The sequence below is a fragment of the Acomys russatus genome, chromosome 10, assembly GCF_903995435.1.
Source record: "Acomys russatus chromosome 10, mAcoRus1.1, whole genome shotgun sequence".
Classification (NCBI taxonomy): Eukaryota; Metazoa; Chordata; class Mammalia; order Rodentia; family Muridae; genus Acomys; species Acomys russatus.
The window spans coordinates 26197961-26225650 of NC_067146.1; the positions used below are offsets into that span (position 1 = coordinate 26197961).

Sequence of the window (27690 nt, forward strand, 5' to 3'; positions counted from 1 at the left end):
GTTTGTTCTGTGCCGCTTCCCCCACCCCCAACCCTTCTCCCCACCTACTGCTCCGCCTCCTCCCGCCGCCCCAGACAGCGAGTCGGGGGATGGGGGTGGGGAGGGAGGCGAGAACAAAACCTTATGCTGTATTGGCACAGCCGAGTTGTGTCTGCTGCTTCTTGGCAGTCCCCAAAGTACATCCTCTCAGCAGACGGAGCTGCTGGCAAATCAAACAGGGGATTCCACGTGAAGTGCAGAAAGCCTCGAAGGGATCCGAAGCCCTAGGTGGCAGGTAGTTAAAGCACAGAGTATCACAGAGGGAGCGGAGAGAGCACAGCAACGCTGATTGGTCTTTCTCTCCAGTGTGCGCCCCTGCGGCCTGGAAGGAGAGGTTGAACCTTTCTCACTCTTCATTGTCGTAGCTCCCGTCTCACTTAGGGCAAGGGGCTTCCTTGTAGTTGCGCAGCCCAGGCCACCGGAACGGGGCTTGGGAAAATGGCACCACCAAGGTGTGATTTATTTATTTATTCATTTATAAAGTCTAAGGCTTTGTCTCTATCAATGACTAGTAAAAACAAAATAACAGGAATGAAAGGAAAGTAGAAATTGCAGGCCAGCGCTCTCTCTCTCTCTCTCTCTCTCTCTCTCTCTCTCTCTCTCTCTCTCTCTCTCTCTCTCTCTCTCTCTCTCTCTCTCTCTCTCTCTCTCTCTCTCTGTGTGTGTGTGTGTGTGTGTGTGTGTGTAGGGGGGGTGCTCTAGCTCTCTGCCACCAGGTCCCTCCTCCTTTGCGCGTGGTACGAACTGGACTGGCTGGCTGGCTGGCCAGAGCAGGACCGACCGCGGAAGAGGTGACAGAGAAAAGGCCAGAGGAGATCAAGGCGGGTCCTGATAGAGCGCGTGACTTGAATCTGGGTGGGTGTTCCTACGAAGCCCCCTCTCCACCCCAACTCTGGGAGGGCAGTCCCTTCCTGCGGTTTCTCGCCAGCCCCTCCCTGACCGCTGGCCCCCGCAACCCTTGCCGCTGGCGTTCGTGTGCACCGCCGCGGGAGTCTGCAGCTCAGCTGCTGAATCAGTTGCGCGCAGCGTTTCAAGAGGCACAGAAACTTTCCACGGATTAGCTACAGCCAAGAAAACGGGGGAAGGGAGGGTGGACACGGAGTCGGGGCCCTGCTCTCTCCTAACTATTCTCCTGTGAGAAAGAGTTGAGAACTTTCACACAGCGTCAATATAAGAGGGGATGATGGGATGGGGTAGCAGACAATCGGCACCAACTTGTGCCTTGTTAATTTTCCCTTTCCTCAAAGACCAGCAGCACGCCCTTTCTCTAAAGGACTCTCTCTCTCTCTCCTCTCTCTCTCTCTCTCTCTCTCCCTCTCCCTCTCCCTCTCTCTCTCTCTCTCTCACACACACACACACACACACAAACACACACACACACACACCTCACAAATTCTTCCCTTCAGAGCCTGCAGTTCTCTGGGGGAGGAAGCGGCGGCCCTGGCACCCACATCTGTAAACAAACCGCCAGGTTTGCTAGTGAAACCAACTTTTGTCAATAAGCCACCGGACTGGTCTTGGCAAGTCCTCCTGAGTCGGGAGCACACGAAAGCAGGTCAGCTTCGGGCTTTGAATCGCAGAGCTTTCTGTGAACCTTTAAAGCTGTCCTGAGCACTCTGCTGGCTAAGGGCATTCTCACTCCCTCTCAAATGGGCTTTTGAGAAATACAGACTAAGGAGTAGACAGAGACCGAATAGTTTTTAAAGGTGGAAGTGGAAACGAAGAACAACCCTCACTACCATTAGGTAAGGATCCGAAAGGTTCTTCTGAAAGGTGAGGGTTATGTGTCTGTGCTTTACCAGCAAACCTAAATAAAATATACTCCGATTTAACTTGAAATTGTTTTGGAAAAGAGAAAAGCAGACAACCAGCATGGAAACCCTTGAAAATCCAAGGAGGTACCCTGCCCTGGGCCTGGTGAATAAAGGTGGCTGAAGCATCAAAAGGTCTTCTGCGCTTCACTGCTGTCCCGCCCCAGGCGCAAACACCCACCCCAGTTACTACCGGTTCTCGCCAGGTGTCCTGACAAAGTGGAGGAGAAAGGCGCACTACAAAGGAGTCTGGGCCCTCACAAGTTACATTCAAATTCCTAAAGAGAAGGAAAATGCTGCTGCTTTCTCAGGCACAGGAGAGGGACAAGGGAGTGAGCCGCTCACTCTTCCACACACAAAGACAAGTTTTGGCGAAATTTGCAGCCTCTGACGTTGCTTTCCTAGGAGTCTGAATAGCAAGCGGTTAGAGCTACCAAAGGGTGTCCATGCCTGTCCAGTACATTCTTGGCTTACTCTACCTGAGAATCTCCAGGCGATCTGAGCCAGCAGCCCTCGTGGGCCCCGATTTTTTTGAGCGCCCCACTATATTTAGTTTGCTTGCACCAGTGCCCTCAGCCACTAGCCATTCCCAATGGAAGGACACCCAGGGAGTAGAGAAAGCCGGTCTTGCTAAGAATTGCTGCCCTCCTGGGACCCTCCACCACAACCAATGGGCTGGGCCCGGGTTCGGGAGGTGAAAGTTCAGGTCCCGGGCTCGCCCCTTAGCTCCCTTGCGCTAGTCGCCTTTCTCGCAGTTCCCCCGCCCTCAGCCCCTCTGCTGCCCCAGCCCCAGCTACCAGGGGCTGCCACGGTGGCACGTAGTTTGTTGATGGGTGGTCATAAAATATATTTATTTGCAATTCCTTGAACTCGCCCACCACCCCCGCCCCCGACATGGTCCTGAACACTGCAGGCTTTGTTCCCCTTGCCTGACTGCTGGAGCCGGCCAGGGTTTAGCGCGCAGTGCGAGCAGACTCCAAAAAAAGTTGCAGTATCATAATAGGAAAACCGGGTTTCCGCAGCCTAGGGAAATGCCAAAAGGGCAAACAGCAACGAATAGTTCTCTTCTGCACCAGTCCCGTCGGCTCGCTGGATCACCTCAGTATTTCAACCAAATGCTGTGTGCCTTGGAAAGAGGGTAAGTCAAATTATGACCCTGAAGTCGCCAAGCAGCTCCTAGCCACATGTGAGTCTGCGAAAGTCATTCAATGTACTTCCAAGGAAAAGTTGATCAGGCTTACTATGTGAATAAATGTTTTCACCAAGTGGAGCTCGAAAATTTATTTGATTTGCCATTTATTTCACAATGAAACGGCAAATCAACAAAATCTGAAAGACTGCTCTTTTGGGGTGCTAAAGAAAGATAAATTCGTTTGAAGTGGTATCTGCCAGAGTATCCTGAGCAAAATAAACCACTGGAAATGGGACTAACTGAAGCACAACGAGAAACAACGTGTGCAGACAACGCTGTAGAAGTGGTAGTTTAATGTTGGTCTTTTTTTCTGAGTGAGTCTCTCGATCTTAAGATACTTGTCATAAAAATATAGTCATTCACATACTTAGGGTTTTTTTTTTTCTCCTTCCCAAACTTAGAGTTAAACAAGACCTAGGTTTTTTTTTTCCCCCCCCCCCCTTTTACTTCTTCCTAGCTGTTTTATCCCTGTAGCTGTGACAACATAAAATTTAAACGACTACTCAGCTGGAGAATGGAGAAGTGAACAGTTCAGACCCATGGTTTTCTCTTTAGATATACTGCCTTCAAAGTTGTTACTCATTCAGACGCTGCTTACAACAATCTTTAAATACAAGGGGAAATATTTTCTTTTCTTTCATACAGGCAAAAAAGGCCTGTTTTTTTACATGTTAGAGTTGTGTGAACTTAAGCAAATAAAGACATTCTTTCTCTATGGTTTATGTTTCCACTCTCCTGCTAGGCACAGAGAGGGAAAAGAGAAAACTCAAGCTCCACGGGAATCAGACCAAGGATAATCTGTTACAATGTCAAAATGAATAGAGTTGTGAAATTGGTGGAGTTACACCACCATCTGTCGTTAAGCTCCGGGACTACAAAATTTGGGACATAAAACTTAATGAGCTTTCCCAACGTAATAAATAAATACATAACATTCTAGAAGGTCTGTCTTTTTAAAAAATATATAACTCGCACTCCAAGTTTATCTAATACATATTTGTTCATAGCTCCATACTTCTGCCTAGGCTTTCTTTTCACAAAGCAAGTGTTCCATAGAGTCCACCTTCCAGAGTCTGCAGGATTCTGGTCCCCAACAGCAACCCTTTGCTTTTAGTAGGCTGTTGAGAAGAACTTGAAAGACTCCAGGAACTATGAATGTCTTCACTGAATTGAATTTCCTTATGAGAATCAGACTGAGTCCTTTGTGTCTTACTATGATGGATGTAATAAAGTGTATCTTTAGTATAAGGTTTACTGTGTCAAAATAACAAAGTTATTTAAAACGGAGTTACTATCCACTTATGGTTTAGAGTTGTCCTTTTTTAGAAAGACAATGATCAGTTTCACTGGCGAAGAATGTACAGGCAAGGGACACTCTGTAACAAAGCAGACTTCAAACAAAATAATGTATGAAAAAGACAAGAATTTTCTGCATTTCAACCAAAAGCCTCTTCGAATCATTGACAGTACTTTTGACACCACACTCCAATGGCTGACTATTTACATTTTCTTAATGTACATCAAAACTGATATGACTCAATCTTTTGGATTCCATTACAATACCGACGATGGAAATGTTCATGTCATATCCACTGTAATGTATAAGAGACAAAAGGCCTGATGACTTGTTGCTTTAAAAGTCAATTAGTCAGAAGACTTTATCAGTAGTAAAAGGAAGTGCATTACTATTGACTGTTGTTTTTGGTAGAAAACTGGTGGTGAGAGAAGCTAAAATGAACCCCAATTCTTGATGTCTTTAGGTTCCTTTAAGAGAAAACATCAGCTTCTTGTCATTACCTTTTAAGGAATAAAGGCTAACAGGACATGGGGTATAGCATGGCCATGAATAAACAAAAGTCCCTCTGAAGTCCCTTTAACAATGCAGGATTGTATTTGGTTGGATAGCCAGGTGGCTTTAATAACTGTAAGCGTTTGTCCAAATAATACACCGAAGTGGTTAATAGCAAGAACGTTATGTAAAAGTGCATTCCAATTCTGCCTTCTCTTCCCTTACCTCTTTCCTTTTAATTCTGTTTTTATTTCTCCCCTTTCCATCATTTTCTACTCTCTGCATGGTCTTCATCATTGCTTTCATAATAGCAACTGCAAATAATGCCCCATAGATGTTTTCTACATAAGCTCCAGTTCTGTTTATTCAACAGGTCTTTAAATAGCACAATTGGAATTCATAAAGAGGTATCAGTTTCCCTGCTTCTTTTCTTTTCCAGCTACTTCCTATATCACCAAATTAACAGTTAATTGTACCTTAATCCACTACAGGGGCCTTAAAGCCAAACCAGTCCTGAGCCTGCATGCTATCTTCCCTGCTTTGCCATACCCAAGCAGCATCCTGCTTTGTTCATCTTCCATAGTCATCTCCCATCTATCCTGCAGTTATTGCCTGACCATATAACCTCATAATTTTTTCCTGGAAAGTAACTGACAGCATTCTTCCCATCTTCCATCTGTTCTGTTCAGTATCTTCTTTTTCCAGTTGATCTTCATTGTTTTCCAAAATACTATTTATTTAAAATAAGGAACAGTCTACTACAGTTGATAATGTCAATTTTTTTTTTTTTTTTTTTTTTTTTTTTTTTTTTTGCTTTTATGAGACAGTGTCCTGGAACTCTCTTTGTAGACCAGGCTGTCCTCGAACTCACAGAGATCCACATACCTCTGCCTCCCAAGTGCTGGCATTAAAGGCATGCACCACCACAGCCCGGCAAAAATGTCAAATTTTAAGATTTTAGCTGGGTGCAGTTAATCCATACAGTAAGTATATGTTTAATTTATTGAATTAATGAAAATAAGTTTCCCAAATGTATTCTAAATGTTAAATGCATCCCATTAGAATATTGTCAGATCTCTAGCTATCCAAACTTCTGGTTAAAATAGTTATGAATTAAGATTTACATTATTTTTCATATTAAAGTATTTAGCAGATATATACAAAGTATATTACATCTGCACACAAATTCTCAACTGCATCTTTTAATGGGTCAACAAATATTTATATGCCAGCCACTTTAGTAATCATTCTGAGAATTAAAGATGTATAAGATTAGGTCCCTGCACAGAACAAGTGAGAGAAATAAAACACATAAGTGGATTACTTCAATAAAATATGAATTTTAATAAACCATCATACAGAGGTGGCTCTAGCATACCGTAAAGCAAGAAATCATATTTCTTAACGTTGCAGTGAAAGAACACATAGCTAGTGTGTATGGGTGTGTGTGTGTGTGTGTGTGTGTGTGTGTTGATCGTTCACAATGAAACCTAAGAATACAACTTTTAAAAATGTAAAATTCAAAAAAATGTAAAATTCACCAAATAGCTATAACTAAATATCTGCCTCCAGAATTTGAACAAAATCATAAATTTGTGACAAAATATGATTATATCAAAGACCATAGTGTGTTTAACAACTCCGAAGCGATTCGGTCCATCACTTGAATTATCTCATGGTAGTCTTACACGTAGAACACTCTTGTCAAGATTGTTTCCAGTAACCATATTGCCACAGGAAATTAATTTTAAGATAGGAACTGAAAAGAAAATAAGCAGAAGCAAAAGAACCAAGGAAACAAGAACATGAATAAATAAATATTCTGGCTGTAGGAAAGCAGCCATTAGGCTTCTTTCTTAATATCTTCTCCAAGCTCCATGGGAAAATTATATTTACCAATATCTTCCACAATTCAGCTACCCTGTCCCATCAAGTGTGTGCTAGTTTTTCTCTACTCTTCCCTCCCTTCCTCTCTGTTTCTTTTCTCCTCCATTCCTAACACCCTCCTTTCCTTTGTCTTTGCTTTTCTATATATATTCCTTGCATCTTTTTCGTATTATTATATTTAAGCAGTGATTTCTACAAAGCAAAGGTTGACTATGAAAAACAGTGTGGCTTTAAAATCAAGAGCCAATTTTTTTCTTAGCCTCAAAAGTGCAAAGATATCCCCCTTTCCATCAACCTACCCTCTGGAAAGATGACTCTAGAAAACAGCTTCTAATTACCTAGAACCCTTCTTTTTTCATTCTTATAATTATCATTGTACTCTTCTCTTCCAGCTATACACACACACACACACACACACACACACACACACACACACAGAGAGAGAGAGAGAGAGAGAGAGAGAGAGAGAGAGAGAAGGAGCTTAGCAAAGATGGTGAACATGAAAGTAGTATAAAGTGAAATAGAATGGCACCAATAGATATAAAAACTTAAAGGTTCTCTCTACCTCAAGAAGGAGCAGAGGAACTGACAATCATCAAACCCACATGAATTATCACAAACAATTCAAAAGATAAACAACACATAATGAAATCTAGCCATTAATACAGTACCTACATGATATTTGGTGACAAAAGGGAACCAAAAGATGACATTAAAGAAACAATCGGTTGTGATACCCATTAAGTTGATTCAACATGATTCTTCTTTCAAGAATTCAAGATCTTGCATTGTCACCAACCATATTGTTCTATGATGGCCTGTGTGACAAGTTGTGCTATTCCCATATGATAGTATGCTACTAAGTTTCCTATATAGGATGTTTATAAGTATACAGATTTTCATCTGGGCCCTCAATCTCCATTCACACACCCTGAGAAGTAGTCCTATGTGTTCAATCTTATGGAGAATCTGAAATGATGAGGAAGTGAAATGTGGCCCAAACCCAAGTAATAATTTAGGCCTTCCTTCACCAGGGTTAAAAAAACAGGCTGCAGATCCTTCTGTTCCTAGTGTGTCTTTTTGAGATGACTGGAGCCTTGTGCAACAAGTTGACTGCAACTTCATGAAAGACTCTTAGAAAGGCAAACTTAGAAAGGCAAACTTTTCCTGAATATGCAAATTCACAAATTATGAATTAATAAATGTCTTTTGGATTAAAATTGATATATTGGCAAACTGTCACAAGCAATAGTTAGCTAAACTTCAGGAGGAGTTTAGAGTTTCCCCCACTTTTCATAGTTTCAAATTAATACCAAGGAAGGCTTATTTTTTTTTTCATAGAAAAAGTGATTCAGTGAATGACTATTTTCAAACTGGCCTTTGAAAGGACAGTACCTCTATGTCTTTCAGAATTATTCCTGGTAAGCATAATAACACTGGGATTCCTCCAAGCCCAGAGTATAAGCTGAATGTAAAATTACATTTTAACTTTAACATTTTAGTTTATTTACTAAAAAAAAAAAAAAAAAAAAAAAAAAAAAAAAAAAAAAAAAAGGAAGAAGAAATACAGATTATGTACAGCATTCTTACATAAGATATAGACATCAGAAGCTAGCAGGTCATCTGAATGTCATTTCAACTGTTTCTAATTACATGAATTTCATGTTTTAGAGAACTCCCTCACATTGTAACTTGGCAATTTTCTATGTAAGCCTACCAAAAAAATTCATACAAGAACAGCATTATTTAATCAGTAATTCCTTTGGAAAAGATCATTGTTAAAGCATTTTCGATCTTGTTTCAGGTAAATGAAACTTGGAAAATTTAAGAAAACATAAGGCAAGCTGCTCACTTCCTATTTAACCTTAAAAAATTCCTATTTTCTCTTGAGGATTTCCTAATTAGGTTATAGCACAGTTACAGTTCTTGACTAGAGAAGGTCAGAGAAAGTACTAGATGAGTTGAGAATAAAAATCCGCAAATCAATATGTGTGTTTTTACTAAAGCGCACCTAGTAGAAAAATGAGTCACTTAATTTATTAATAATTATGCATTTTGTCTTTAGAGTTAAAAGTTTTATGCCCAGATAATTTCTTAAAAGTTGAAGTCAGGAACAGCCATATCTAGATTATAATATTGATTATATAATTCATTTTGAAAATAACCAGAATATCTTGAGAATTTAAAGATGCTGATATGTTAAACTTGACATATATACAGTACGGCACAATTGATATGTGTTGTATGCTAAATATTAGTTATTTTAATAACATTTTTAGAATTAATGAACCACAAACAGTACTATGTTTTCCATAATCATAAGTAAATATGGCCTGTCATCAGGATATATAATGTGTTGAACACATAAATTTATGCCAAAGTGAGAGTTCATTTCCTTATCCAAAGATTCTTACACTTTCTGACTTATTTTTTTGAAGTTAAAAAATCTTTTCATTACTTCTATGATCCTTTGTCCATCATGTTGTTGATTCATCTTCTATAACAATTCTCTTTTCCACCTCCTCACTATATTCTGTGAATTGGGATCAAAGACAAAGATGTCTGAACTGGTGAAAGAAATGTATGATATTTTAACCAATTGAAGAAAACTCATTGATATAGTCTATGGTTTTTTTTTCAAATAAGTAGGTCATTAAAGATCATAAATCATAAAGTGTCTTTTCAAGAAAAATGATATTTCAGACAAAATTCCATGTTAATTATTTTATAAGCTCATGCAAATCAAATTCAGATAATTTATTTTATAAGTGACATAAATATTCTATGTTTAGAGATGATAATAATAGTAGAGGAAAGACTACTTTGGGGAAAATGGTTACTTAAAAGTAAACAACTTGAGTCAACATGACTTCTGAAGTAAGATGAACTCTACCTCACAGATTTTAGCAAGGAAATGTGGTACACAAATGTAAGACTTTCAAAGGACAGGAAGTGAACACAGCTGTTCAAGTGTGAGAAGTGGATAGACTGCAGTCATGACATATAGACCTTTTACTTCCTGAATTCAGTTCACTTATGTTCATTTCAGCAAGTATTATTGAGTCCACATTATTTGTCTGTCAATATTTAATATCTTAGTATCATAATCTTCTGGCTAGATGGGGGTTTAGAGGTCACTGAATCTAAGATTCTTCCCAAAGCAAAATTGAGGTATGAATTTTTACTATTAAGTGATATTTCTTGAAGTCTTCACAATATGGGGTAGTCAGGAAGCCAGAATTATGACATGGTTGGTTCTCCCAAGTTCTTTCCAAAACCGCATAGATTTCCAAGTGAATGTCCTCAGAGCTGTTTTGACTCCATGTTGATCTGTTTGACACTGGCAGTTTGTAGCCTAAACTGTTGTGGGACGTGTTGACTTCACCTGAGAGTGTCTTTCCTCTAACAAAATGGAACTTTTCTATTTATAACCCTCTGTTATTTACTGAATGTTTATAGTGAGCTAAATACATCCCTGTAGAAGCAGGGTTTGGAGCCAAACTTCTGCTGGTGGGTGACCTTGCTTTTGCACTACTTGTCATTACTGATGTTGGGTGCAGCATAGGGTTCTTTTTTAAAATATTTTTATTATGTGTATTTTTACCATATACATTTATATTATTACACATGAGCAAAGTAAACTACTTACAGCAGGGAGAACCACGAGACAATCAGGAATTATATAAATGCTATATTCAAAGTGATTGGCCATTTGTATTTGGTAAACTTGAAGTAAATATGTTTCCTATACTGTTTGGGCTAAATTTCTAAATGGAGATTAATATCTATCATATCTCATGTCTATTAACTTAAAATATCTTAACCCCTAACCTACTAAGCTTAATTGAAAGACTAAATTATCTGATCTTCAAACCCATCAGAGACTTGAGAAGGAATAAAACTTGAATACTACTCAGCTTTTAAAAACAAGGAAATCTTGAAATTTGCAGGCAAATGGATGGAACTAGAGAAAATCATCCTGAGTGATGTAACTCAGACCCAGACAGACACACATGGCATATTCTCACTCATAACTGGATGTTAGCCACTTAATTCAGGTTAACTACATTACAATACAGAGACTGACAAGCCAACCAAGGTCCATGTGGGACATGGACCTAGACCTCCTGCTCAGATATAGTAGATAGATGGCACAGCCTCTGTGTGGGTCCCACAATATGTGGAGTAGACACTACTTCTGACATGGATTCAGGCCTCCTAATGTTGTTCACTTCTACCCTGGTAGGGTGGCCTTACCAGCACCATAGAGGAAGAGGTTACAGGCAGTACAGAGGACACTGGATAAGCTGAGGTCAAATGTTAGGGGAGGAGAGCACTCCCCTATTTAAGGAATAGGAGAGGGAAGGAAAGGATATGAGGGAGGGGGCTTCAATCAGGGTGTAAAGACTTCAAACTGCAGAACAAGCAGGTAACTAGCAGTGCTAATCCCACTGCATAGGAATAGCTCTGAGACTGGCTGAGATACGAAGGTCTATGCATAGACAAGGCTTCATGTTGGTCACAGATTCTCTGGGATTTATAATTAGAGGGCATTCTTAGTATGGCATGAAGGAAGATTTGCAGATGTCTTGCTTCTGCTCATACAATGAGCAGAGAACCAGCCTTAATTGCTCTGTGCATCCTGCACACCTCTTACCATCGCAATGTTAGGACTGTCTAATGCTTGTGAGAAATTATGTTTTCAGAACAAAAGAACTGGACACCGACGCTGAGTCAGACCTGACAGGATTCATTCCTCTCAGCATTCATTCCTTCTTACCTCACCCAGCAGTTACCCTTAACTCTACACTGGCTTTCTGAGGTTATGCTTTAGTTCATCCCACTGAAGTTCATCAAGAACATTGCACTTCACGTAGAGTCCTTTATTTTTACATCATGAAAACTGGAAGAAAATACATAACTATCACTTGTGTCCAAACAGCCCTGATGTTCACGGTCCCTTCTACATCACATCTTCAAGATGTGCTTCCTTATAGCATCATGGGATGTTGCAGAGACCTGTGTGCTTTGTTTTCTTTTGCACAGGATAAATAAGTTCCCTTATGGTGTGCATTCTGCAAGAAATACCTTCTCTTTTGATCACTTCCCTCTGGTGGGGTGACTTTGCCAGGCCGCAGAGGAAAGGATACAGGCAGTCTAGATGAGACTTTGACAGGCTGAGATCAGATTTTAGGGGAGGAGGGCTCCCCCTTTCTGAGGAATAGGTGAGGGAGGGAGGAGGCCTGAGGAAGAGAAGGTGGGACCCAAGTGACAAGGAAGGGGGCTACAATCAGGATGTAAAGTAAACAAAAGAAATACCCTGTCCTGAGTACTCAGAAGAGGGCATGATCTTGAAGTGAATATATAACATAGTTAGGCATGTTTCTTTTATATTTGTTTAAAAACCTCCTCAGATGTTTAAAAAACATTTCATACTCTTATTTGTTTATTTATTTAGTGTGGGTTTGTGTATGCATGTGTGTGTGTGTGTGTGTGTGTGTGTGTGTGTGTGTGTGTGTGTGTGTGTGTGTCCATGTGCCATTGTAAGTATCTAGAAATCAGAGAGCCTTGGGCTCAAACTCAAGTAAGTGGTCAGGCTTGAGAGCAGGCCACTTTACCCACTGAACTATCTTACTAGTCCCATGTGTTTTTGTTTTCCATAATTACTGTTAGTTACCAAATACAAGAGTAAGTCTCAGAGAGTTTTATGAAATATAGCTTGAATGATGATTTGGTGCAGCAGGCTAAACTTAAAGCATTTTAGGCATAATGAGTCTTTACCATTTGCAGCCATAAAACAAGACTATGTACCACTACTGCTTTGACTGATGTTAAGTTATATATCTAAAGTGTAGTAATAGAAGAAGAGTGATGATTAAAATATTAGTTGTGAAATTTTCGTTTCTTGATTGTTTTTCAATAGAAATGAAAAAGACATTTCATCATAAAAAGAAACATTAATCTCCTTTAAAGTAGTTTGTTATTATTATATAATCATTAAATTTTCTGATTGAAGTGTTAATGTAAGTGTTATTAAGGATTAAGTGGTTAAAGAAGTTATGGCACACCTATTCCATGGAATACTATTAAGAAAACCAGAAGGCACTCACTTGAATGTATGAGCAATATTATGTTGAGTTATGAGAAGGGTACACAGTGTATATGATTTAGATAGTGTGATCAAATAGCCCATTGTGAACATCACAAAAAATCTAACATTTTTTCAAGAATTACACATCATTGATTAGATGGGTGGGTCTAACTGTAGAAGGGAAGGCAAAGCATAGTTCCTGTGATGGGAATTCTGTGTATTCATTTCTCTGATGTATTCACATCTTTACACATGTGGTCAAATGTCACAGAACTATGTTACATGGTACTAGCATGGTTTCTTGGTTTGCATGTTATGCTATCTTTAAAACAAAAGTTTGAGTGGACCTGGGTACATTTTATACACACCCTTACCAAGTAGTTGATCTTGCCACTGTATAATTATTTAAAGGGAAAACGTTAATTTCTAAATTTATAAAATAATGAAGAAAGCCAAGATTGGAAGAGGACAGAGGGCTGTAAAAGGACCAGGGGAGATAACCTCTTGCTAGATTCAAAGCAGGCCATTTGTTTATGTCCCTGGATGGTATTTAAGACAATGTAAAAATCCTCTCATAGTCACACTAGCCTTGGCTCTACCTATTTATACATGTCTAGACAAAATGATACTATTTATACTGATGAAAACAGTGACAAAAACATGATGACACTTGCTTCATCATATGAACATGTTTTGCCCCATCAGGCTGTGAACCTAGGAGTGAATGGTTTCCTGTTTTGTGCTGAATAGACTGCATTGCACCAGACACACAAGCATATTTGTATGTCCTAGGCTGACAGTGGCAAAATGCTCTTTCCTTTTTTTTTTTTTTTTTTTTTTTTTTATCTATGGGCAAAGAAGGAATCCAATGAATTGTTTTAATTGGGTTTTAAATACAATACAAAGAAAACATGCTCTTCAAATACTCAAATTGATAGGACTGGAAAGTCTGATGGGAATGCTATTATTGTTTATATTTCTAACTATATAAATTAATCCCTAATTTTTCGCTAGGAAAAATCATAACAAAAGAAAATATAAAGAAACTCATTAACCTGAATTCTGTTGTCAAGGTGTTATCATTCACTGGGCTGGAAAGATAACTCAGTGGGAAAGAGTCTGGATTGCTTTTCCAGAGGCTCTGACTTTGCTCTAAGTATCGACACAGGGTGTTTTACGACCACCTGTAAATTTAGCTCCAGGTGATCAAAGACCTGCTCCTAACTGCATACACACACACACACACACACACACACACACACACACACACACACACACAGTGTCATTCATTATGTCTTAGCATGTATCTTTTCCAGTTTTGTTTATATAATACACATGTAGGCATCCACATGCTAACACAGGCATGCATTCTTTATTTAAATGTATCACAGGCATTTATATAGGTAATTAAAGCTAGAACTCTATCAAAAATTTTACAAGCCCTAACTATGACATTGTGTGATTCAACCATGATTTAATCAATCAAATATCATGTAAATTAGTTCCTGACAGAGTGTTAAATTTTCCTGTAGTAATTATAAATGTGACTACTTAACCTCATAAAGCTTACATTGCTTTATATCTTTCAGAAGTCTGCAAAATTAAATGGAAACTTTCAAGATTTCTTTTATCTTCTTGATGTGTAATTCTTTTTATTATTACAAAGTGTCTATCTCCATCCTTTTTCATGTTTTAAATTTATTTCTGAGGGTGACTTCAGCAGTTCCAATAAATATTTGGAAATGAGGTATTTTTTGTTTGATTCAAAGAACATTTTACTTTTCCTTGCATTTTTTAAAAATAAAAAAGCCATTTATTATGTTACTTCAGTTCTAGAAATTTGGCATATAAATACTTTTATTTTGTTTCTGATAAATTTGTTGAATTTTTCTGCAGAACCTAGCTTGCTTATTATGTGTAATTTAGTAGTATTTCTCCTTTGTGCACTACCGTAGGGACCCTTAACAAACAAAATCCCTTGTGTGATTGCAGAGAAGGTTGGTATGAGGGCTGGGTGATACATGCCCACCAATTGGAGCCTGCTAATGGAACTCTTCAAATATCTGGAAGACTCACTTGTTTGATCTTTGCTTCATTTATCTGAGAAAGGCATAAATAACCTGTTCTGTATCTATTCATTATTTTATCCACCCATTCAGGATTCAAGTTCCTACACTTATCCCAAGGTAACATTTCTGAATCAGGGAAACAGTATTAGCTGGAGTGATGGGGTAAACCTGCATTTTCCAGCCACTAGAAATTGAGGTGCAAGGTTAGCTCCAGGCCAGCTTAAATAATGAGAATCTCTATCTCAAAAACTGCTGCGACCCTTCCGACCAGAAGAAAATAAGGACGCGACCCGAGCATTCTTCTCCAGGCGGTTTATTCAGGAATTTCCAGCAAGCTTCTTTTTCCCTGTACCCCAGTGCCCCTCTTATATCCTCTGCCTCACCCAATCAGCAGCTCTTACGTCAGAGCATACATCAGAGCAAAGTGGGGCCCACAACCCAAATAAGGACTTGTTTACCAGGAGCAGAATTGTAAGTCATTTTGCCTGGCAGATTGCCAGGCGCCATCTTAGTGAGGGCGATAGCTTCAGCTTCCCACAAAAAACATATATAAAGAGAGAATGAAGGAAGAAAAGAGGGAGGGAGGAAGGGAAGGAGGGAGGGAGCTAGAAGAAGGCTAACACCCTGCAACTGTCAGTGGATGTATTCTGTGAGACCAATTGCTTATCCTTGAGTCTGGGGGATGGGGTGGTGCTGTGGCTCACTACAGAGTCAAAGCATTCAAAAGGGAATAAAGAACCACATATTCTGCAAGGGAGAAAGCAGTCAAAATTCCAATTTTCCAATATTCCAATCTTGGAGTTTGAGTTCTACTGAACATTAAACCATATAAACTTATTGATACAGTTAAAATTTATTCCTTTTGAAAAATGGTGCCAGAGCTGAGATCAGTGGATTAGGGTGCAATCCTAGCACTCTGGGAGGCAGAGGCAGGTGAGTCAGTGTGAGTTTGAGGCCACAGTGGTCTGCAAATTGAGCCAGGACAGACAAGGCTACACAGAGAAACTCTGTCTTGAAAGACAGACAGAAAGAAGAAAGAAAGAAAGAAAAAAGAAAGAAAGAAAATGTGTGTGCCTAGTTTTGCAAAGTAAACGTATTGATGTTGGTCTCTTGTACTTTGGGGTTATCTCATTTCTCTTTTGCTGATTTGAAATTTTGTGTTTTTCTTGGACTAGATATATAGCACAATTAGAAGAGTATTTGGGGAGCATAGAGGCAGAGTTGGGATCGATCAATAGCTCCATCTAAAACCTGGTATGATGCCGTTGATGCCTGTAATGCTGATGTGACACTCAGGAGTTGGAGAGAGGTGGAGGTGGAGAGGTTAGATGCTCAGAGCCATTCATAGCTACATAGCAAGTCTGAGGCTAAGTTGGGCTGCTCAAAACTCTACAGAAAGAAGGAACATTTATATTTATCCTTCATTGCAGATTCCAAAACTTGTGCCTCTATTTGTTAATTTCTCAAATGATAAAATACTTCTACTTATAATTCCATCCTTGCCATCCCCCTGGATGCTTTTCTTCCCAGATTCCAAAGGATGAAGATCTGAATCCATCCTCCACTTTAAAAAATTTATTCAGATTACATCCCGATTGTTATCCCCTCACTTGTATCTTCCCATTCCCTGCTGCCTCCCTCTTTCACCCTTTTCCCCTCCCTTAGACCTGTGACAGAAGGGGACCTCCTCCTCCACCATAAGATCACAGCCTATCAGGTCTCATCCAGGTAGCCTGTTTCCCCTTCCTCTGAGTGCCACCAGGCCTCCCCACCAAAGGGAAGTGGTCAGATTGGGGGTACCAGAGTTCATGTCAGAGGCCGTCCCAGCTCTCCCCACAACCATGGAGAATGAGCTGTCCACTGGCTAGATATAAAGAGGGGGGGTCTAGGTTTACTGCATGCATTGTCTTTGAGTGTTTGTTTATGCTTTTCTTGCTTTTTGTCCCTGGGTTTGTCCCTGCATTTGGGTTTGTGTCTCAATACCCATGTAAATCACCACATTTTCATGTTAGTACTATTTTTATCTGGTTTAGAATCTATTCTGTACACTGAATCTTTGTATTTCAGTGGTTGCATTTTCATCCTGTAGTTTTTACAAGTTATTTTATATCTACCTTATATTTAAATCTGTGCCTGGTTGTATTTTGTAACGGGTTTCCTTTTTATATGTGTTCTTTCAAATCTGTGTCTATGATCATCCCATAACATATATTTTAGCATATTTATCAGGTGTTTTTTGCAAGATGTTTACTTCATTCACATTCTACTTTTTATTTTAGTTGTTTAATTGGCTTACTATAATATAATGTAAGGGAATTCTAAGTCCTTGTCTCAGTCCCCCTCCTGATGATGGCTGTGATTAATATTCTGACAAAAGGAGGCGCTTGAGGGAGAAGAGGTTCCTTTTAGCTCACAATTCGAGGTCTAGTGTGCATCAGGAAAGGAAAACCCAGTGGGAGGAGCTTGAAGCAGCAGGTCTCATCCCATCCTTTTCCACTATGGAGAGCAATGGATGTGTACCGCTGCTCAGTTCATTTCCTGTTTATATAGTCCAGGCTCCTTTGCTGAGGGAGCAGTTGGCCACAGTCAAGATAGGTCTTCTAACCTCAATGAATGCAAATCGAAATAATTCCCCACAAGCATGCCCAGAGGCCTATACCAGATCTGTCAAGTTGACAGCTAACACTAGCAATCACAGGTCCAATCCTGGCTTCAAGCCTTTATCAGTCCTAACTCGGCATCATGGGAAAGGCACCATATTGTAACCAGGACAAACATATTATCTTTGCCTAATCTGAATGTGTGTAAAACTACAGCTAGACAGGTGGGTGAATCAGAGCCCTATGTACACTAATCACACTTAAAATTAATAAATTAGGGTTATTTATTTCACCTGTGTGTAAAATTTATAACCAGCTGCTTAGGAGTTGAGAACCAAGGGAATAATTGGATAATTATAGAATAATTAACATGAATTATAAGAATCATATCTGAGACCTGCATATAGGGCATCAGACACAATGAAGACTCTATGGTCCAGCGATGTGCATTTCCATGGGAAAGGCACATTGCCCTTGCATTCTAATAATATTCGGAACCAAGTGTCTGGTAGGAGCTGCAGTCTGATAAAAGCTGTTGATTAAATTGGTGATAAGCTAAGCCAATACTTAGCAAACTACATGCTTAGATGGCCAGTTAGTGCATATTTGGAGTCTGTAAGTCACATGTTCCCTGTTACAAAATTCAACCATGCATAAAAAATAAGATACAGAAATTAATACAAGTGCCATGTTCTAATAAAAGTTTATAAACACGGCCCGGGCAATGGCACATGCCTGTAATCCCAACACTCGTGGAGGCCAAGGCAGACATAGCTCTGTGAGTTCAAGGCCAGCCTGATCTACAAAGAGAGTCTGAGACAGCCGGAGAAACCCTGTCTCAAAATACCAGAAAAAAAAAGTTATAAACAGAAGGTTGAACTTCATACCATTCTATATGTCACAAAGCATTATATTCTTTGATGCTTTCACTTACATCTAAAGCTTTAAAGATGAAAAATGCTTGCAGGTGTGCATAAAGAGAAGTAAATGATACACGGTGAGTAGACAACCATGTTGCCCAGAAAGGGTTGAACGTACCATCCATCCCCAGCTCCGCACACCTTTGGACATTAGGGAAGTGAAGACTGAGGCTGTGTACCACACCACAGAGAACTGTATGTCTCCGAATGTGCATACCCAGAAGTTTTGGCCGACACAGTTCATAGACTGGCATATTTGTTAATTTTCATATTCACTAATTCTGCAATAACGTAAACACTGTAAAAAGGTTTCCCCATTGTTGTATTAAATCCAGTTCAGCACATCTAGCATGATTCCGTGAGGATTTATAGTTTTGTTGGGATTTAATAACAGAGTTCTTAAAGTGATTTTTGGATTTTCCTTTCATCATTTGACGGAGAGCGGCGAGTTTGTTGTTGTTTCCTCATAAACCTCTTTACGCCTGGTATCCCAAGGCTCACTGCGTCCCTAGCTAGCCTACTTTTGGCAGCATCCTACAATGGTGATATTTTCTCAGTGTTCTTCAGTGTGTTTGCCTTTGCATTCACCCAAATGCTTGCCACAGTCTTGCCCTTTGTCCTCCAGATGCCAAACCCTTGGTAACCACACCTTCTGTAACTCAACAGGTTTAGTACTTTACAAATTTATATTTGGTTTCATGGATAAACTTATCTTGTTATTTTCTAGTTTCTTATTTTTTCTCTAGAGTATTTTTCCTGGTTTCTATTTTATACTTAATTGCTGTAATGGTAAGGCAATAAAATAAACTTTACTCAAAGTATTGTATGTTTTATTACTTATTAAAATTATATATATACTTATATTTGCATATATCTCTGATAATTTAAAAATGATTAAAATGCAAATTGATTTAAGTAGAAATATTATGCAAAAGAATGTGTGAAATAAAATTTCGATTTTCTAAAAATTGCATTTTTTCTAATATCTATTTAATTTCTTTGTAAATTATGATTTATCTTCAGCAGACTAAGTGAAAGTAACTATTATTATCTTTTATTTTGATTTCCATTTTAAAATAAGATAAAATTTACATAAAATTAAGTGATGAAATTAAGCACATAATTAAAGGAGTTCTGTTAAGGCTACCCATTAACTCATGGCCTTTATTAATAGATTTACTTTTTATTGCCACAGCATATCTCTGCCAAACTCTATAGTATACAACATTATTGTGGGAACCATTACTTTGTTTTATCCTGAAGTAAAGGCTTTCATCTCTTCTAGAACTTTATATGCATACCAAGATGGTAGCAGTTTTGAGTTTGCACCTCCCAGTACCCAAACTAGCTGGGCACAGCTAAGCATGTCTCTAACCCCAGAGCTGGGATGAGAGTGGAAACAGATGATCTCTGAAGATCTATGGGCTTAGAAGAAAACCGGTCTGAAAAAAAGGCATAGAGACATCAAGGAAGATACTTAATGTTGAATTCTTGTCTTTCCATTCATACACACAAAAATATATATACACATGTTTACACACACACACACACACACACACACAGACCACAGAGACAGATAGATAGATTATAATAATAATATAGTCTTCTTGTCTGGCTTTTGCTGGTGGAACTGGGGACTGTCTATCCTGGGCTGATCAATAATTTCTTTTATTTCTTAAGTAATAATTATTTGTAGAGATGTTATATGATTTCTTTAACCATTTACTTACTGTTAGTGCTTGGATTATCTCAGATTTTGAGGTGTAAAATGTCCTGATTTTTTTATTATTTAACTGGTTTTTCAAATAATTTTTAATGAAGTTAACATACCAGCATCAACATATGTAAATGGGGGAGGGAAAGGAAAGCCAGAAAACTCTGAGGTCATTTAGGTAATTCTTGGCGGTTAAACAATAAAATATTTAACCATTACTATTTAAAACAGAAAGCATTCCTAGTTCTGGAGATAAAGATACATACTTATAGGACTGGTTTGGCAGCTTAGCCATGTTATGTGTGAAACAAACAAGTTCATTTTTGTTCAATTGTCCTTGATATGTTAATTGTTCTTATATTATAAACATATGTTTGGAAAACAGCTGAAAATGCCAGGTAAAATGGAACGTAAGGGTGGAATGAGATGAGGTTACTGCAAAACATTATCTTCCAGGCCTTTTATAAGAAGGCATCCTTCACCAGGCCAGAAACTTTTCTTTCATGTATCATTGCTCTATGTATTGACAACAACTGGAAACCGAGAAAAATCAAAGATTGGTTCCTCTAGAAAAATAATATTTCATCAATTGAGGATGAGTCAATGAAGCCAGACAAATCAGGATCATGTACGCAAGGAGACTAAAGGAACCTGTGGCAAATATGGAACCAGTGTTGTTTGCTCTAAGAATTTCTATTGATCTCTTTCTACTACCTGAGGTTTCTTTCTCATTTGATGTCTCTTCTTCAAAGTATTGCCACCAATGTGATTTTTTTCCAATGTCATTAACTTGTAAGATAGAATTTACTTGTCTATATTTTTACAAGTGAGCAAAGATTCTAATTTTTGAGCAAAATACAACCCCTCATTTTTTTTTTTCAGATCAAGGGGCTGGCTTGTTCATACGGAAGGGATATTGAGCCCAAAGCAAAAGTCTTCCTCTCAACTGTGTCAGCACATACATCCTTGGCATTCTGTGTTTTTCCGGAACTCTTAAACTCACTATCTTTGGTAGAACTCAAATATTACATCTAATATATACCAGCTGTAAAAGGGTAACCTTGAATTTAAGATATGGTGGACTAAAAAGAAAAGCTTTTATCATAACTTCCTATGTACATTTTCATCAACTCATATGGTATACATCTGGCCGGGCCTTTGATAGCTGTGTGTTAAAAAAAGACATGAAATAGTAATAAAAAAATTATTTGTTTCTCTTTCCAGTCATTTGAAAAGGTAAATATTAAATATAATCAAAAGCTATGCAGTTAAAAATTATATTCTTAGAATCTAAATTTGCTATATTAAAGCACAATTTCATGGAAAAAGAAAAAGACTGGAACTATTATTAAACAGTTAACTATTTCAAGCACATGTTCTTTCACTTATTCTTCTCAAAATATTTATTAGTAAATTTTATTTTCTATTTGGAGATGACAACTTTTGGCTCTATTAAGTCATTTTTCTTAAGTCATAAACATGTAACAAAACAGTGGTTCTCATTCAGAGATAAGATAGCAGTTCTTGTGGCTTATTATTATTTAATTTAAAGAGCAGTCAACCAACAAAAGAGAAAAATCAATATGAACATAGGTATAAACAGCAGATTCTCTTTTGCCCACTGAAGAGTTGAAAAAAGAATGTATAAAGTCAAGGAAAACAAATTTTAATGTATAATCTATCTTTATTATTATTTTTATTATTATCATCACAATTATCATTATTTTTATTTCATTTCATTGTCATTATCACACTATCTTCATAAGTAACAACAGGATCTTAATTCCTGATATCTAAGCTCCAGTCACTTTCTTTCCTCCAGTACAGGGATTTAGAGAATCAGAGAAGCCAGGTGAAATTGCATTAGCCTTGAAATTAATGAAGAAGGAAAAGAAACCAAAAACAAAATTATCACATAGTTTGAGAGAAGAAAATACTTGAAGGAGGAATCATGAAAGAATTCAACACTAGTGAACTTTATGAGATATGGTCAGTCTAGAAGTAATTTTGAAAAAAGACCATATGAGTGAAAAGAAAAACTGAGTGGTAATGAGGATGTGTTAAATATATGTGTGTGTGTGTGTGTGTGTGTGTGTGTGTGTGTGTGTGTGTGTGTGTGTGTGTATGAGATCCAGACTGTCTGTATAACAAGAATGGGGACATTCCTCTACAACCAGCAATCAGTGGCCAAGGCGTTGCTGGCAAAAACAGGGCACTTTATGATGTAATTTTACATGCTTAATATACATATGACAAGAGACTTATAGTGGCCAGAGCAACAGAAGGGCAAATACACCTTGGCAGAGTCTTTGCGGTCAAGTATGCACAGCCAAAGAAGGGATGACTTCTGAGACAGGTGTATATTTGTGTGTGTGTGTGTGTGTGTGTGTGTGTGTGTGTGTGTGTGTGTGTGTGTGTACATGCATGCATGCAGTATGCATGTATGCATATATTTTGACATGGAGATGAGTGTCTGAAGGCCTGTCAGAAACAACACATTTCATGGAACTTTTTATTGCTGGAGAAACTATTGAGATATTACTAATAATTATTGAAATTAGGATTATGATTTTCTATGCTACATTCATTAGAAAAAGAAGCATCTTACTTTTTCACCTTACAAAAGGAAGTATAACATGACTATCTTTAAGAGAATCAAATATCTATGTATTCAAAACAATTACCATTTTATCTAGTAATGGAGGAAACATTCAGGTCTGGAAATTTTTATTCAATTTTTAGTCTATTGTATTTTTTTTTTTTTAAAAGAACATGACCCTAAAGGTAACATATAATTTACAAAATACAATTCAAAACTCAAAGATGTGGCTAAAGCAAGCACAGGACATGCGCCATGTGTTCTACACATATTAATATACAGGTATTAGCTTTCAGTTTAGCATTTTATGGAAATCCTGAGCATATGAATGTGTGAGTCATTTAACCTCTTTTCTTTCTGTTGGGTTGCCTTGTCCAACTCCAATGTGATGGTTTTTGTTTTATCTTATGTTTTATTTTATTGTTAGTGTTTGGAATAGTGGTTCTCAACCTGTGTGTCGTGACCCTTTTGGGGTCATATATCAGATATCTTATATACCAAATATTTATATTACAATTCATAACCATAACATAATTACAGTTTTGAAAGATCAACAAAATTAATTTTATGGTTGAGAGACACCACAAAATGAAGAACTGTTTTATAGGGTCATAGCATTAGGAAAGTTGAGGAACACTGTCTTAGAACCCTGTTTTTATTTTTTTAAGAGCATAAGAGAAAATATCTTTTAAAAATATGTTGCTTTTTTTTACTTTTTAACTTTCTTAATTTTTACATATATATTTATATTAGTACACATGTGTACAATAAACTACCTACAGCAAGAAGAACCACAAAATAATCAGGAACTATATAAATGTTATATTCACAGTGTTTTGACTATTTGTATTTGGCAGCCTTGAAGAAAACTTCTTTCCTATCTTGGTGAGTCTAAAATTCTGAATGTGAATCAATATATCATATCTCATCATTATCAACTTAAAACATCTATCTAGCCCTAAAAATATCTTAACTCCTAAACAACTAAGCTTAATTGTAAAACTAAACTATCTGGCCTTCAATCCCATCAGAGACTTGAAGAGGAATAAAATTGATTACCTGAGTATACAGAGGTTGCCGGTTAGCAGTTTCCCAACTCCTGACAACACCCAGCCTACCTCAAAGATGATGAGCATCAAAGAACCTCATTATGGAGATGGCTTGAAATGTGGTAAACAAGCCACTGCCAAAATGTCCTTGCTTCTACCACAGACAGAATTCTGCCTAAAAATGGCCAAGCTTGGATGCAGGCAGAGCTGATGGCCAAACTCTGCCAAGACAGGGTAAGCAAGTCCTCAATAATTGCTGCTTCAAAAATATGTCTGTCAGATATATTAGGATAAAAGGCTGAAAAGTATGCTCCAATGTTATGGAGAGTTTTGGGTAGCTGGTGTAGAAAATTGTCTTTGTCATCATCTCATTTTGGAAGATGCTAACCTATACTCCCAGTATTCTCAGGTTATTAATTTTATTCCTTTTCAAGTCTCTGATGGGATTGAAGACCAGATAGTTTAGTTTTACAATTAAACTTAATTGTTTAGAGGTTAAGATATTTTTAGGTCTAGATAGTTGTATTAAGTTGATAAGAGATGTGATATATATTGATTCACATTCAAAATTTTAGACTCACCAAGATAGGAAAGATGTTTTCTTCAAGGCTGTCAAATACACTGTGAATGTAATATTTATATAATTCCTGATAGTTTCATGGTTTTTCTTGCTGTAGGTAATTTACTGTATATATGTGTAATAATATAAATGTATATGTAAAAATATTTAATAAAAAGTTTTAAAAAAAGACAATCATCTAATGCAATATTTAAAATAAAGAGTGAACAAATATTTTTAAGGAAGATTCGCTGCAGACTAAAGCCACAATCCACTGCAGCTGTGCTAAGAGGAAGAGATCTGTATTATTACGAAATTTACAACATTAGAGAGTCCACGATGATCTAATGTCTTATTTAAATCCTTTGCTACACATATTGTCCTGGATAAAGTCCATGGGTCAGAAACCACAAAGAAAATATGAATATGGGAGAAAGACTTGTAGGGAAAATAAAGAATGACAGGTGTGCCAGTGTGAGGAGATACAGTGGGGGTGAGAGAGGACAATGCATTACATTCATGTATGAAACTGTCAACAAATTTATTTAGTTTTCAAGAGTGAATAAAACTTATCAAGTATGGATTAGTGATATGATACATTTTTTTCTTTAGAATAAGCCATAGAATATAGTACACTTGGTTCTAATCAAAACCCCTTGGGGAATGATGACAAACAAGATAAATTTCTCAATTAAATGTGAGTGAAGCACTGAAGGGGTTTGCAGAGAAAATCAAGTGAACATTGTGATGCCAGTTAGGGAACAGTCATATACTGCCTGTCCACTAGGAATTCTCATCACATAAACTGCTTTGCTGTGGTAATGGAGACTCACAGCAGCCATGTGGATAATCAGCAGGGCAGATGCTTACCCATTACCTAAGTAAACTAACTTTGCCCCAGAATCACCCTCATTATCAATGAGTGTTGCAGTTGATTAATAAAAACGAAACCTTAGGACTCCATATATTCTCTGCTATAGTTTCCATTTAAACACACACACACACACACACACACACACACACACACATACACACCTCACACAGAAATACATTTTCTGATAATTCTAGAACACGCTCTATCTGTTCTTGTCAAAGTTGAATGCTTAAGTATTTTACTTAATTCTTACTGACTTATTCATCCTAATTTGTAATTAATACTTTACGGTTTCCTGCCTATTGAGACAATTTCCTGATCCCCCATCATCTCCTTCACTTTCCTCCCTCCAAACTCTTCCATATAGCCTTATCTATTCTCTTCAATTTTTTTCGCCTCTTTTTTTCACTAATTGTTATTGCATGTATATATATGTCTGTATATATTTATACTATATATAATATATATTGCATAGACATGCATACGTAATACACTCCCAAATATTACTAAATATACCTCTTCAGTCCGTATATTGTTACTTGCATGTGTGTTTTCAGAGCTAACTGTTTGCCGATGGGTAACCCATGGGTGTGATCGCCCCAGAAGAGAACAGTTCCTCGTGCACCTAATGAAGAATCCCTTTGCAGTTCCTAGGTTTCATCTGAATCAGCTTTACACATATCATTGCACAGCTACCATTCTGTACTGTAGATGACTCTGTGACCATTATGAACTGAAAAATCATCCTCATCTACCATCTCACTTCTTCCCAAACCACAAAATTCAGTAAGTCAAGGTTGTTCTTGTGAATGCTGCTTCAGGAAACCAACTGTAACACCTTAGCACCAGCTACATCCTCTCAAGCTACTATTCCCAATATTACTGTTACTTTTAATATAAACTTACAGTTTTCAAGCATCCCAAAGACATCCCCCAATTTGATTAGTTGCTAATAGAACCATCAAAGTAAAAATATTGATGACTATGGTTTACAGAAAGATAAAGTTGCCTGTTAAAATCAGGGTAAGAAAGGGAGTGATAAGCCAGACACCAGGAGAGTTCTAAGCATCTAGCATTATAAAGTGCCCTGGAATTAGTACGTGCCAATATGACTGGAGGCTCACATGATAATCATATGTTCAATATGTTAGCGCAGTTGTTAGGAACAGATGATTGATCTCAACCTCAAGTTGGATTCATTGTTTGACTTAAAGACTTAAAGACATCACTGGCCTTTATGTGTGGTTAATCACTACCCCAGGACTAGTAGATATAGGTAACCTCATACCAATATCATATGTGGCCAGTAATTATACTAATCAAAAATAGGCTTATGAAAACTGACCTAGGTTATTATAATGAATGCAGGATCCAAGGCCAGATCTGTTAGAGGAAAGCCAGCTTGATTATCACACCAGAAGCAACCAGGCTTTAGTGCTTATCTGCATTTCCTTCTTCATACGGGACCATGTTAGTCAGCTTGTTCTTAGTGTAATGAATATACAAGACAACTGACTGATGAAAAGTGTAAACTTTGGCTGACAGCTTGAAAGAGTGGTTCTCACACTATGGGTCGCAACCACTTTGGGGTTCAAACTGGGGGACGATGACCCTTTCATGGTGGTTGCTTAAGCCCATTGGAAAACATAGATATTTGCATTACATTTCACAACTTCAGCAAAATTACAGTTATAAAGTAGCAACAAAAATACTTTTATGACTGGGGGTCACAACACAAAGAACTGTACTAAAGGGTCACAGCATCAGGAAGGTTGAGAACCACTGATTTAGGAAGTTTCAGTCAGTCACCCAACAGCTTAGGACTTGGGGGCTAGTGGTCATGCAGAACAGCAGAACTGGAAATAGCTGGCAGAGCTAAGCTGTTTTCCTTATTGGTAGGAGTGTGAAACCAGAATCCTGTTAACTGCCTAAAGGACAGGTTCATAACATCCTAACACCATTCATTTGGTTCCATCTAAAAACTCCCCAATCTCCCAGTAAGGGCTAGCAATTTAGCACAAGAGACCCTGACTGACACTGCAGATCTAAACTGTAGCAAGAGCTAAGTGGAGTCTCTGTGTAGTGTGCTTGCTTATGTTCTGTGTGCTCTCTTCTGACTGATTCCAATTTATATGTTTTGCCAATTTCCATTGTGAACTTCACAGCAAATTTGGTTGTGTCTTAAAAAGATCAAATTCTTTTAATATTTTATTATTAGGGGAAATCTCATTACCTTAAAAAAGAAACAAACAAAAAAAGAGGACACCATTTTAAAGATATTTGCTACCTCCCTGTTTCACAAGATGAAAGTCTTCCTAATGAAATGGCATCTCCAGCCATAGATTTCACACACCAACAATTCTTTACCTGATATTGTTAGAACCATTTTGTCTGCAGATAATCTTATTCAGTGAGTCTGTGATGCAAACAGAATTTACATATCTGTCTCCTTAGTGTACAGAAGCTGCTAGTCTGTTAAATATAGGTATGGTAGTCT

The 27690-nt window shown here is 37.9% G+C and overlaps 1 pseudogene; it reads left to right on the plus strand.

The window, feature by feature from the left end:
* Window positions 1–2881: 2881 nt before the first annotated feature.
* Window positions 2882–27690, plus strand: part of LOC127194902 (protein FRG2-like-2) — a 70001-nt pseudogene continuing 45192 nt past the window's right edge.